Source organism: Lipotes vexillifer, unplaced genomic scaffold (genome assembly GCF_000442215.2).
Source record: "Lipotes vexillifer unplaced genomic scaffold, Lipotes_vexillifer_v1.1 scaffold488, whole genome shotgun sequence".
In the NCBI taxonomy this organism is placed as follows: domain Eukaryota; kingdom Metazoa; phylum Chordata; class Mammalia; order Artiodactyla; family Lipotidae; genus Lipotes; species Lipotes vexillifer.
The window spans coordinates 271,967-283,720 of record NW_006792288.1 but is presented as its reverse complement, the minus strand read 5'-3'; positions in this window follow the sequence as shown (position 1 = coordinate 283,720).

The following is an 11,754-nucleotide window of genomic DNA, read 5'->3' as shown; positions in this document are numbered from 1 at the left end:
CGGGGGCAAAAAAAAAAAAAAAAAAAAAAAAAAAAAAAAAAACCTCTTAGTTCTGTATTCTCTTTTACTTTTTTAAATTTTATTATTTTATTTATACCACAGGTTCTTATTAGTTATCTATTTTATACACAACAGTGCATATGTGAATCCCAATCTCCCAATTCATCCCACCACCACCACCAGCCACTTTCCCCCCTTGGTGTCCATACATTTGTTCTCTACATCTGTGTCTCTATTTCTGCCTTGTAAACCGGTAAAACTCATTTTCTTAAGCACTTTTTAAATTAATAGTCTGAAATACATTCTCTTTATGGATGTGAGAGAATAGAATAGAAAAACAAATGCTTATTTGTTCCCTCTGATGAAAATGTCTAATGTTAGAAGAAGAAACTTTGGTTTCCACAGAAAATATTGGCTTCCCCATTAGCCATCTGCTAGATGGTGGGAATGTTCTGTGTGGCTTTCTCAGCTGGAACATTTGGAAAATGAATACATTGTTGCAAGAATTTACATGGTTGGCCATAATGTTTGTGATAATGTTGTTGACTTACCAGATGTCCTGGAAATTCCTGGGGTGGGAGTATTTCCAGTCTTTCCAAACCGATTGGTTATGTGGCAGAATGGTGTTTGGTATATATGATTCTACCTCTTTCTCATGGTTACTGTGGAATTTTTCATTCAGACAGTCATTCTGTGGAGTAAAACAAGATGGAAATAGATATCATTGAACTGTTCGTGTTATTCTAAACTCTACCCTGATATACAGTGCATAACAGATCTATGATTTGCCATTCTGCAAAATAATTCCTTCTCCAGCCCCAACTATATACATCTCTCCTCATGTAAGATTAAATAGCATGACCTTTATTGTACTCATCTCCAGCTGGTAGAAAAGCAACCAAGTCTAACAGTTGAGTGCTTTGCCCACGCATTATGCCTAAGAAGTTTGCTTGAAATGTGAATAGCCTGTTTTCAGTGCAGGCTTTCCCTTTTGAAATTAGATTAGTGAAGTGATGAATAAAGTGAAAAGTCCTTCACACTTTGGCATGAAAATAGCTTAGATGCCTTCTCTTGCAAATGGAATGATCTCTTACAGGTCTGCTTCTCTACCTGTTTGCCTTTCATTTCAAAGCAACAGAATTCTCTGAGCAGAGGGAGGACTTGTTCTAAATGGGAGTCCATTTAATACTCCATAGAATTCTGACTGCCATACTCACTGTATATGGCAATGTTTACTTATCAAACTGTACGACATGATTCCTTTTTATCTTTTACTTCTATCAAAAGGAGATCCCATAAGAGTGTTTGTCTCCAGAGACCTTAGAGTGCAGCTTAACTTATATTTGAGTATCCTATTCTATCTGATCTTATGCCACTTGTCTTTACGAGTATCCACCGACTGCCCATCCTCCATCCTGGGGCTCTGCCATCAGCCTACACAATCCCTGCAGAGATGACCATTGTCCCAGTGGTCCCTTCAGCTCTAAGCAATTCTGTTGCCTAGAGACATGGGATGAGCTGTCTATCGCATTCATCTTAGATGGGCCCCACAGCCATCCCTTCACTGGGCTTTTCCATTTTGGGTGTCACCATGAAGAAAGTGGGCTTAATCATCTTTGCCTCTAGGTCTCATGCACCCTTCTTGTGTTGTCCTGCCTTCCCACCACTCTTCTTGCAAGCAAAGCCCAGGTCCCTGTCTCCTGGGCACACTGAGGTCTCTGTTCTCAGTGCCCCTCTTTCCTCTTCATTCCCCTTCATTCCACCTGGAGGAATTCCATAAACTGGAAGGTATTGTCTCTATCAGAATGATAGCAAATGGAGATTATAATGGAGTAATTATAGTCCAGACATACAAAGCTGGGCAGCCATTGAGCATCTGGTCTCAGACACATCCCTGCCCCACTGAGCACTTGAATTTTCTCTGAACTGTATCAAACTCAAGGACACCACCACCTGTTTTCAAAACAAAATCTGCTAGCAGCTGCTAGCTGCACCCCTGTACTTTCAGAGTTCTCCCCCTTAGCAACTACATAATCATTTTGAACCTCAACCAACCTTTGCCTTACAAGTGCCCTTACCCTTATGGGCTGCAATCCTAATTCTTGACAATTTATGTAACCCTGCAGTTTTTTGCCTTTATAAGCCTCTACCATTTTGTCGTCTGGCAGAACACAATTCAAGTGCTTCTTTAATCTGTGTCTCCCAGGCTGCAGTCCTAACAACCCCAGATAAACGCATTTTTATTTCAACTGGGTCTCCTTTCTTGGAATTCTTGGTTAACAAGAACATTCTCCTTGAAGGGACTGGTTTTGAGGAACCTGAACCTGGGTGTGGTGGCTTTTTGCTGTTGTCCTGTCCCTGTTCTGCTTTTCCCCTGAGGCAATAGGGCTAATGAAAGAGAGGAAAAGGGAACACAGGAGGAGACATTTAAAAACATCTGTTAATCTCGCAAAACAATCATGCCAAGACCTAACTAGAAACTGAAAAGAGGAATAAATGGAAGAGGAGGCCAGAATGTAGGATGGAGGATGGACAACTTTATCAGCAATTTTCTGATAGTCAAAGAACTTGGCTTCCACTGTCATTTTCAGAGGCTGGTATCCACACAGCACACCTCCACATTCACAGTCCCCACTGCCCGATGTGCAGGTCAATCTAGGCCTCATATTTCCAAGTTTGAATTTGATAAGAATTGCAAGATTTATTCAATCTCTGATTAAATGAATGAATAAATACAAATTGTTAGCAGAAAAAAATATTGACCACTGTATTGTCCTTCAACACCGTATGTGGTTCTGATGGAAAGTTGGCTTTTGCTGTTGTTGTTGTTATTAACAAGAGTCTTCTACTTTGGGAATATCCCTATAAGAAAAACAAATCCTGGAGGTTGAGAACCACCATTCCCACCTACTACTCCCGTTTACACAGGTAGGTTGTCATCTAATCAAGGTGCATCATCATAAGTTAAAAAGCAACCATTTATCTGTAGATCCATCCTTGTTGCTGCAAATGACATTATTTCATTCTTTTTTTTATGGCTGAGTAATATTCCATTATATATATATACCACATCTTCTTTATCCATTCATCTGTCAATGGACCTTAGGATCTAGAGATTATCATACTAAGTAAGTCAGAGAAAGACAAATATCATATGATATCACTTATATCTGGAATCTAAAAAATGATGCAAATTAACTTATTTACAAAACAGAAATAGACTCACAGGCTTAGAAAACAAACGTATGGTTACCAAAGGGGAAAGGTGGGGGAGGGATAAATTAGGAGGTTGGGATTAACATACACACACTACTATATATAAAATAGATAATCAACAAGGACCTACTATATGGCACCGGGAACTCTACTCAACACTTTATAATAGCCTATATGGGAAAAGAATCTGAAAAAGAGTAGATATATGCATATGTATAACTAAATTACTTTGCTGTACACCTGAAACTAACACAACATTGTTCAGCTATACTCCAATATAAAATTAAAATTTTTAAAAAATAAATAAAAATAATGGTGATAACCTCCAAAAAAACAAAAAAGCAACTGTTTAAATCTACTTCTCTGGCCCCTTTTTTATATATTCCTTCCACTACACCCTGACTAATTCCCAACACTTAAAAAACAACTTTGGGAATTCCCTGGCAGCCCAGTGGTTAGGGCTCCATGCCTCCACTGCAGGGGGCATGGCTTCGGTCCTTGATCCCGGAACTAAGATCCTGCATGCCACACACTGTGGCCAAAAAACTAAATAAATAAACATTAAAAAAAAATCTTAGAGTGTCCAAAAAGAATTCTGCTCCAGTTTATTTCAGTGTTGAAGAGAACACATTGGAAGAGCCTCCAATTTCATTCACAAGTATGTCTCACTTCAAAAGCTATAACATTTGTTCCTATTTCCCCAAAGAATGACTCCAGGGGCCCCCAAGCACACCCCAGCACATGTTCGATAAATGTTAAACAACACCTTTATGAGACGGCATTCTATTCTAGAATGACATTTAAAAGCTCTGAAGTTTAATTGCTGTGGATAACCATCAATCATTGCTGGGATGCCTGTGGGACGGTGGACTTTGAGGTCCGCCATCCGTCTCCTAGCGATATTGTGGCTGGCTGCCTTCCCCCCTTCATCACTGGTGGAAGGGGTTGATGGAGACGGCTGCTGCACTTTCAAAGTGCCTCAAGTTCCCTCACCTGCTCTGCATGACTACTGAACTGAGCCGTGTTGTGACAGCCTGCCTGCTCGTCCCTGTTCAGATTAATGAATACAGCTTTAGCTGTTAATTCAAAGCTAGTGAAGCTTGTATCCAACAATTAGAGACCAATTTTCATATTCAGCTCGAGTGTATAGGTGGAAGGGTGTGGGGGAGGAGTGCCATTTGGTGTGATTCTTTATATCTGGGGCTGAGCTTAAAGAAGGAAGAGGAAGGGACCCTGAAGACAGCACTGGAAGCTCTCCTTGGGTCTGGCTACAATAAAATGTTTCAAGCCTTAACATCTTGGCAAGGTCCAACCATGTGACCCTGGGGTTTTGAGCTTCCTGCCCTGCAGCTAGACCGCAATCCATCAAAAATAACAAGCACATGGCAGCCCCCTGTGCAACTCTGCCTTCCAGGAGAGTCAGCGGCTGAGCCAGTATATGAAGGGGCTTTAGAATCGGAGCCCCAAATCTCCCACTTCTTTTGTCTTCCCTCCACAATAAGAAATGAAATGTTTACTTGTACATAGAATTATATGTGACTTTCTCCACCCCCTTTCAGAAACATCCGGGGCAATGGAAACCGAATACTTAATTCCCAACCCTGAAATATCCTCTCTGATAAAGTGAGGACTACAAGTGCCCCGTCCTGCGTGGAAAAGCTATATAAGGACCCCAGGTTCCAAATACTGTCAACATGCACTCTTACCAGAATTTGTATTTACAGAAAAGCAAAAACAGGATCAGCCAGAGCATCCCTGCCCCTGGTTATTGATGGTAGAGGTGGTTCAGAGGAACACATATTCATCCAAGCTATGCTACACCTTTGCCCTGGGAATAGAAGTCTCTCCCTAGTTATTTTGTCTGATCTTATTTTTAAAGCATGTGGCCTGGGGTTGGAGCACAATACAAAGCAGCTGGTGATGGTTTGGTAATGTTGATAAAGTCTTGTTACTTCCCTTATTGAATTTCTTTTAATTCTGCCTTCCTATTTGGCACTTGTCTTTGGCATCAGACTAGCTCAGCTGTGCAAGGGAGGATGGAGGAATGAAATTGCTATTCCCTTTTGAGCAGTGCACCATGGGGACCATGTGGAGATGGTAGAGGTCATCCACTGTGAACATTTCCACCCACAGGAGGAACACAGGCAGAGGGTCAGGGGCAGAACATGCAATAACCATTTTTCTGGATTTCTATTCTTTCTGTTCAAATGTTTGAAATCTCTGTGTGCTGTTTTTAAAGGACATCTATTATCTTGTCTATAAACCAGTGATGGAAAAGGTCTAACTTACAGAACTGATGTGAGGAATGGGCGAGATAAATGAAAGCATTTAGTACAGTGTCTAGCACATAGGTAGAACTTAAGAAATGATACAGATATGGCAAGCATATCAATAATGGTTCCTGTCTTCCTGGAAGTTTATAGCTAATTAGGGGCACATATAATAAACAAAAGAACAAATAAATAAATGGTTATAGACTGAGTCAGAGCTAGCTATGATAGAAGAAATAGTTACTCTAATAGGAATAATCTGGAATGAGGGGCTTCATCGGATATGGAGGTCAGGGTGTAACAGGGAAGAACAAATCTGACTCCATATTGGATCTCTTTCTTTTACTTTAACCTTTGTATTCTATTGCTTTTGCTACAAGTTAATCATTAAAGGGATGTTACCTGTAGCTTAAAGTGTACGTAATGGCCCATCTCCAGAAGCCCTGCTCCCATACCTGAGCTTAAGCTAAAATACTTTTGTTTAGCTCACAGGAAACATCCTGACCAGGCCCACCTGTGAGTGGCTGCAGGAAAGAAGAATTTAACACGTTGCCTCCAGAGTCTGGCCAGAACCAGGAAATATTTGCAACAACTTTATCATCTCCCATTCTTTGTTCTATAAAAGAAACTAGCAGCCAACCCCAAGCAAGATGGTTCTTTGGGACACTAGTCCACCAGTTTCTCAGCCTGCTGGCTTTCCAAACAAAGTCACTATCCCTTGCCCCAACACCTCATCTCTGGATTGATTGGCCTGTCATGTAGCAAGCAGTATGAGCTCAGACTTGGTAACAAAAGGAAGCCACTCTGAGGAGGTAACATTTAAGCCGAGACCAGAAGAGGAGCCAGAAGAGCTGAGTGAGTGGCACTCCAAGCACAAGAAACAGAAATTGCAAAGGAGAATGGTTGAAATGTGGACATACAAGGGAGAGAACAGGGTGAAGGCAGGTGGACAATTTTGATTGTACTCCAAGTTCTTGTAACTCAAAGTGGGATTTGGGTATCACCTAGGAGCTTGTTGGAAATTCAGCAACACAGGTACCACCCCAGACCACTAAATCAGAACTCTGCATTTTAACAAGATCCCTGGGTGATCCCTGTGCACTTCTGAGATTAAGAAGCACTGGTTTAGGAAACCACTGGAAAGTTTAAGCAGCACAATGGTGTGACCTGCTTTCTATTTTTAAAAGGAACACTCCAGATGCTATGGTGAAAATGGCTTAGAGGGGAATGTTTTTACTGCTTTTTTATTACTACTTTTGAAGTCCTCTGCCTAGCTTACTGTTCCTTCTCCTTCCCAGACTGGGTCTGGCTGTAATATGGCCACCTGCAGTCCAGCCCAGTGGCTACTGCCCTGCTTTCTGCTTATTCATCGTTCAGTGCAACTGCCGCCCGCCTTGTATTTTCCAGTGTCACCTGTTCCTGTATTTCCCAGATCCCAGCTCTGCCCACCACATCAGGAAGCCTACTTCCTTACATCCAGATGAAACCCTCTGAGACTGGAACCAGCCCCTGCTTAGATATTGCACCCCACACCTTCAGCTGGCTTTCTTCCAGACCTGACTTCTGCCACAGAGGTGATTTCATGCCACATATCCTCTGTTCCCACTGCATGCCCCTCCCATGCCATGGGAACTTGGAGACCAAGTGAAAAATGAGCATTCCTGGTGACTATATTAGATTCCAAAGATGAGAAAGGAGTTCATCAGCAAACGCCAACCATTTTCTCGTTAAAAAATAAAACTTTTTAATCGACTGTTGGGGGGAGCTGCTAATGAGCTAACCACTTTTAATTCAATATTTGACAGTCATTGCAACAGAATTACATTTAACAAGACAAGAACTTCTATGGGTTTTTAGCAGTCAAATGAGGTAACAGAACAGTTCCTGTTAAGGAACTGAAATAGAATCAAAGGAGCCTTCATGACTATTGCTGTGTCTGAGTGACAAGACTACCAACAGGAGCCCCCAAAGACAGATGCTTGTCTGGAATAAGAAATACTTACACGGTATCTCTCTGCTTAGCACAGAAGAGCCTAAACACCAGGGCTGGTTGAGCACGTAGGTTGTTGAGGATGGTTGGTGATCTCACTCAACTAAAACTGTCAAGGAGGCTGGGAGATAAGGGTGAAAAAGACACCACTTGATGAGATCTAACGGAAGTTTTGCAGAGATGCTACAAGGAGCTACGTAGCCCCTCCCCATCATGTGGCAATGGTGAAGAATCTTTTTCTCTCCTTCTGAGCTGTGCTCTGAAGAGAAGGAGCAGCTTGCATTGTGGCTCAGCATCCTTCTCTCTAAATGATGTTGTCAAGCAGCCCTTCTATTAGCAGAGTTCAATAAGACCCATGAAATGAGGGCAGCATTAAAAGAGGGGTGTGTCTACGGGAAGCAGAGGAGGGGCGGCGAGAAGACCGTAAGGGTTTAATCAGGTCACTCTGCCTTTCATCCCTGGGAGATCTGGGTTAGGCAGCTGGGAGTACCACAGAGGCAGGGCTCCAAAATTGTTTTCATTATGCACTTTCTTGAAACCCTCTGAAGATGCTCACATTTCTCACCTCAAAATGCTGTCATCACCTTTATTTCTGCTCTAACTCTAGCTTTAATGGATTTTCTGAGCTTCTAGCTTTGAAGCCATATAGAAAGAACAGCCTCACCTAAGTACCATAGCTGTTACCCAGATCAAATGTCACCGTCCTTGAGGACAGCTTTAACTTCAGAATTATGTTCAAATTTGGGGGATTTAAAGCCAAGCAAATAGATTCTATATATTTTTGATGGCCTCTAAAAGAAGCTTCAGGAAGAAGACTCTTATTTGCTCTCAATTTAACGCTATATCTGTTATAAAACAAATAAAGGAAGTCGAAATGCTATCTTACACAGGATTTGGGGGGTGGATAAGGTGAAAAGAAAGAAAAATAGCTAACAAAATCTTCACATTGCTATATAAGGAAAAAGAACCTTTGGATACAAAGTTCATATCTGACAGGTAATGTGACAATAAAAGAGGGGAGAAACATGAATTTAAATGCAATGAAAAGTTCATACTCTCCGTGCACAGAAATATAAGTGAATGTCCTTAAATTGATCAGCTCTCCAGCTGGGAGAAGGGCTTCAAGTGATTGATGGATGTGTGATGGTTTTTCTTTTAGATATATGTTGAGCCATAATGAGGAGATTAATTGGAGTCATTTTTTAAAAGTATAAATGCATTTGTAATATACTGTACTTTGCATACAGTAGGAAGTTAAAAGTGCTTTCAAGATTAATTCAAAACCAAGAGATAGATGGCAAAGAACAAGAGATTCTACACATTTAGTGTTCTCTAAATATTGGAATCCATTTGGAAGCTAAACATAAAGATGGTGTCTGGGCTTTCCTGGAGGCGCAGTGGTTGAGGGTCCGCCTGCCGATTCAGGGGACACGGGTTCGTGCCCTGGTCCGGGAAGATCCCACATGCTGCCGAGCGGCTGGGCCCGTGAGCCATGGCCGCTGAGACTGCGCGTCTGGAGCCTGTGCTCCACAACGGGAGAGGCCACAACAGTGAGAGGCCCGCGTACTGCAAAAAAATGAAAAAATAAAAATAAAGATGGTGTCAGACAGAGGAACACTGTGGGAGGAACCAGGAAGGGGTCATCACAGCCACAAATTACCAGGCTAGTTCCCAAGTTTTCATCAATAAAACCCAGTAGACTCACCACCCGTCCTGCACAAGCAAGATAGTGGCTGAAAAACTGTTAAAACAGAATCAGTTTACACACCTACATGGAATTCTCCAAGCTTACTGCTTCATGAAAATCACGTGGGAAGCTTCTGAGAAAAGAGACCCTAAGATTCCCTTGACACACACTGAATCAGTATAGCAGCGTGGACCCCAGGGTATTTCTTAAAGTTCAGTGCCACTGCTTCCTTTTCAGGCTGAATCAACATGCTTTAGACCAGTGGTTGAGGATGAGGCTCCCATGTTAATGCCAAAATATTAGGGGGAGTACAATGTTCATAACTGTAATGTCTGCTTCCACTGCTAAATGCGAAACTTAGCAGGCATATTGCATGGTGGCTCTGCGGCTCAAATGCAGAAATCATTAACCCTAATACGGTGCCTGATACATAATGGGTGATCACAAAACATTCATTGAACTAATTAGGGAATTAAGAAGACCTCCAAATTACTGTCTTTCTTCCAGGTAAAACTGAAGATTTAGGAAAACTACATCTAGTCATATTGCAAAGGAGAACAGAGTGGAGAACACTTCATACCCAAGTTTTATAATGTCTGAGAACAACCGGACCTGGGAATCTTGCCCACCTTGACCTCTAAGACCTTTGGGATTACTCTTTTGTATTTGTCCTTGTGCTTATTACAATCACAGGCTTACAGGAGGTGTACAATAAATATATTCTTTTAACAAATCAATGCATCCTTTTTTTTTAACATCTTTATTGGAGTATAATTGCTTTACAATGGTGTGTTAGTTTCTGCTTTATAAAAAAGTGAATCAGCTATACATATACATATGTTCCCATATCTCTTCTATCTTGCGTCTCCCTGCCTCCCACCCTCCCTACCCCACCCCTCTAGGTGGTAACAAAGCACTGAGCTGATCTCCCTGTGCTATGCGGCTGCTTCCCACTAGCTATCTATTTTACTCAATGCATCCTTTTTTAGGTCATTAAGAAGAATTCAAATTCATCAGTTATGAGGAAAAATATTTAGTGGGATTTTTCTCATTTTTTTTCAAAATAAACACTAAAAGGAACCTAGAGTTATAAGCTATCTGAATGTCACATTAATTCACGATTCATAGATAAAGAGAAAGCTATTTTAAGTTTCTTAAAATGCTTAAACTTTTTATCAATTTTTTTTAATTTATTTTTTTCAAGTATAGTTGATTTATAGTGTTGTGCTAATTTCTGCTGTATATCAATTCTTTATTAAATCAATAGAAATAAAAGTGTATAAAAGCTCAAGGAGTTTGCCCGTCATACACAGCACAATTCATCTATTTTTGTTGATTTGCCAGCCAGTTAGAGTGACACATGCAATCATATCTCAGGATTTCTGGCGTCCTTCATGACCTATGGCACCTCCCTAGCCATGTGGCAGAGTTCTGAATAATGGGATGTGAGAAGTGTTGTGACCAACATGTGCACGATCATCTTAAAAATGGAGCTGACTGTCCTTGCCCCCCTCTATTTTCCCTTTCCACCAGGCTAGCATGTGGACTTGGCAGTGACCCAGACATGGACAACCATCACCCTGAAGGATGACGGAGCCACAGATGGAAAGCACCTGGGTCCTTGAATGACTGCCGTCAGCAGAGCCTTCCCCATAAGCCTGAACTGATCACCTTTGGACTGTTGTGTGAAAAGAAATAAACTTCTGCCGTGTTTTACTCCCTGTATTTGTGGTTTCTTTGTTTCAGTAGTTGAGCTCATGCCTAAATATTGCACTTCTTGTTCTAAGGTTCTGTAATTTCATATTTTTCCAATAGGCAAAACAGCTAATGTTTCATCTGCAAGGAGTATACTAGTTGCAAGTTTTCTCCCAAGGGGATTGTATGAGTTAAAGCAAGTATTTCACTTTGTTATCCTACACAGATGACAACTACCAATAGAAAATGTTCTCAGGACAACTGTACCAAATAGCAAAAAAAAAAAAAAAAAAAAAAAAAAAAAAGTGAAACCACAAAGCTAAAAGTATTATGATACACAGTATTTTTTGCAGTATTTTTTGACCTGGACATATTATTTGAAGGTGCACTTTGGTTGATGTATGTTAAACACATTCTCAGTGACAAGAATCAGTAGCTATGAGTCCATTTCTGGGCATGTTCACAGAGTTAATTAGCAACCTCCTAACTTACTATGCATGCAAATTTCAAAGTTCAAGAAGTGGCAAGTTGCCTACATAAACCTTATGAAGGTTTTATTGTTTTGTCAGCTCTGCTTACTTAAATGCATAAATTAAGTACTATGCATTGTACCCACTTAAAAATATGGCAGGATTACTTGGGAGAAGTGAAAATTAAAATGTCAGAAAGAATAAAGCTTTGCTGTCTCACCCTCAAAGGTGTGCCATGGGATGAAAGTTTGTTTAGGAGATGTGTTGGCTGCCAGACCAAATGTGGCAGCAAAGTCTAGTGCCTCTTCTAGTCCAGCCCAGCCCAGCCCACCCCACTGGACACGCACACACCCACTCTCAGCACAGAGAAGTCTAGACTGTGTATGCTGGGCATGCAGAACACATGAGCTTCAGGCAAACAATCAA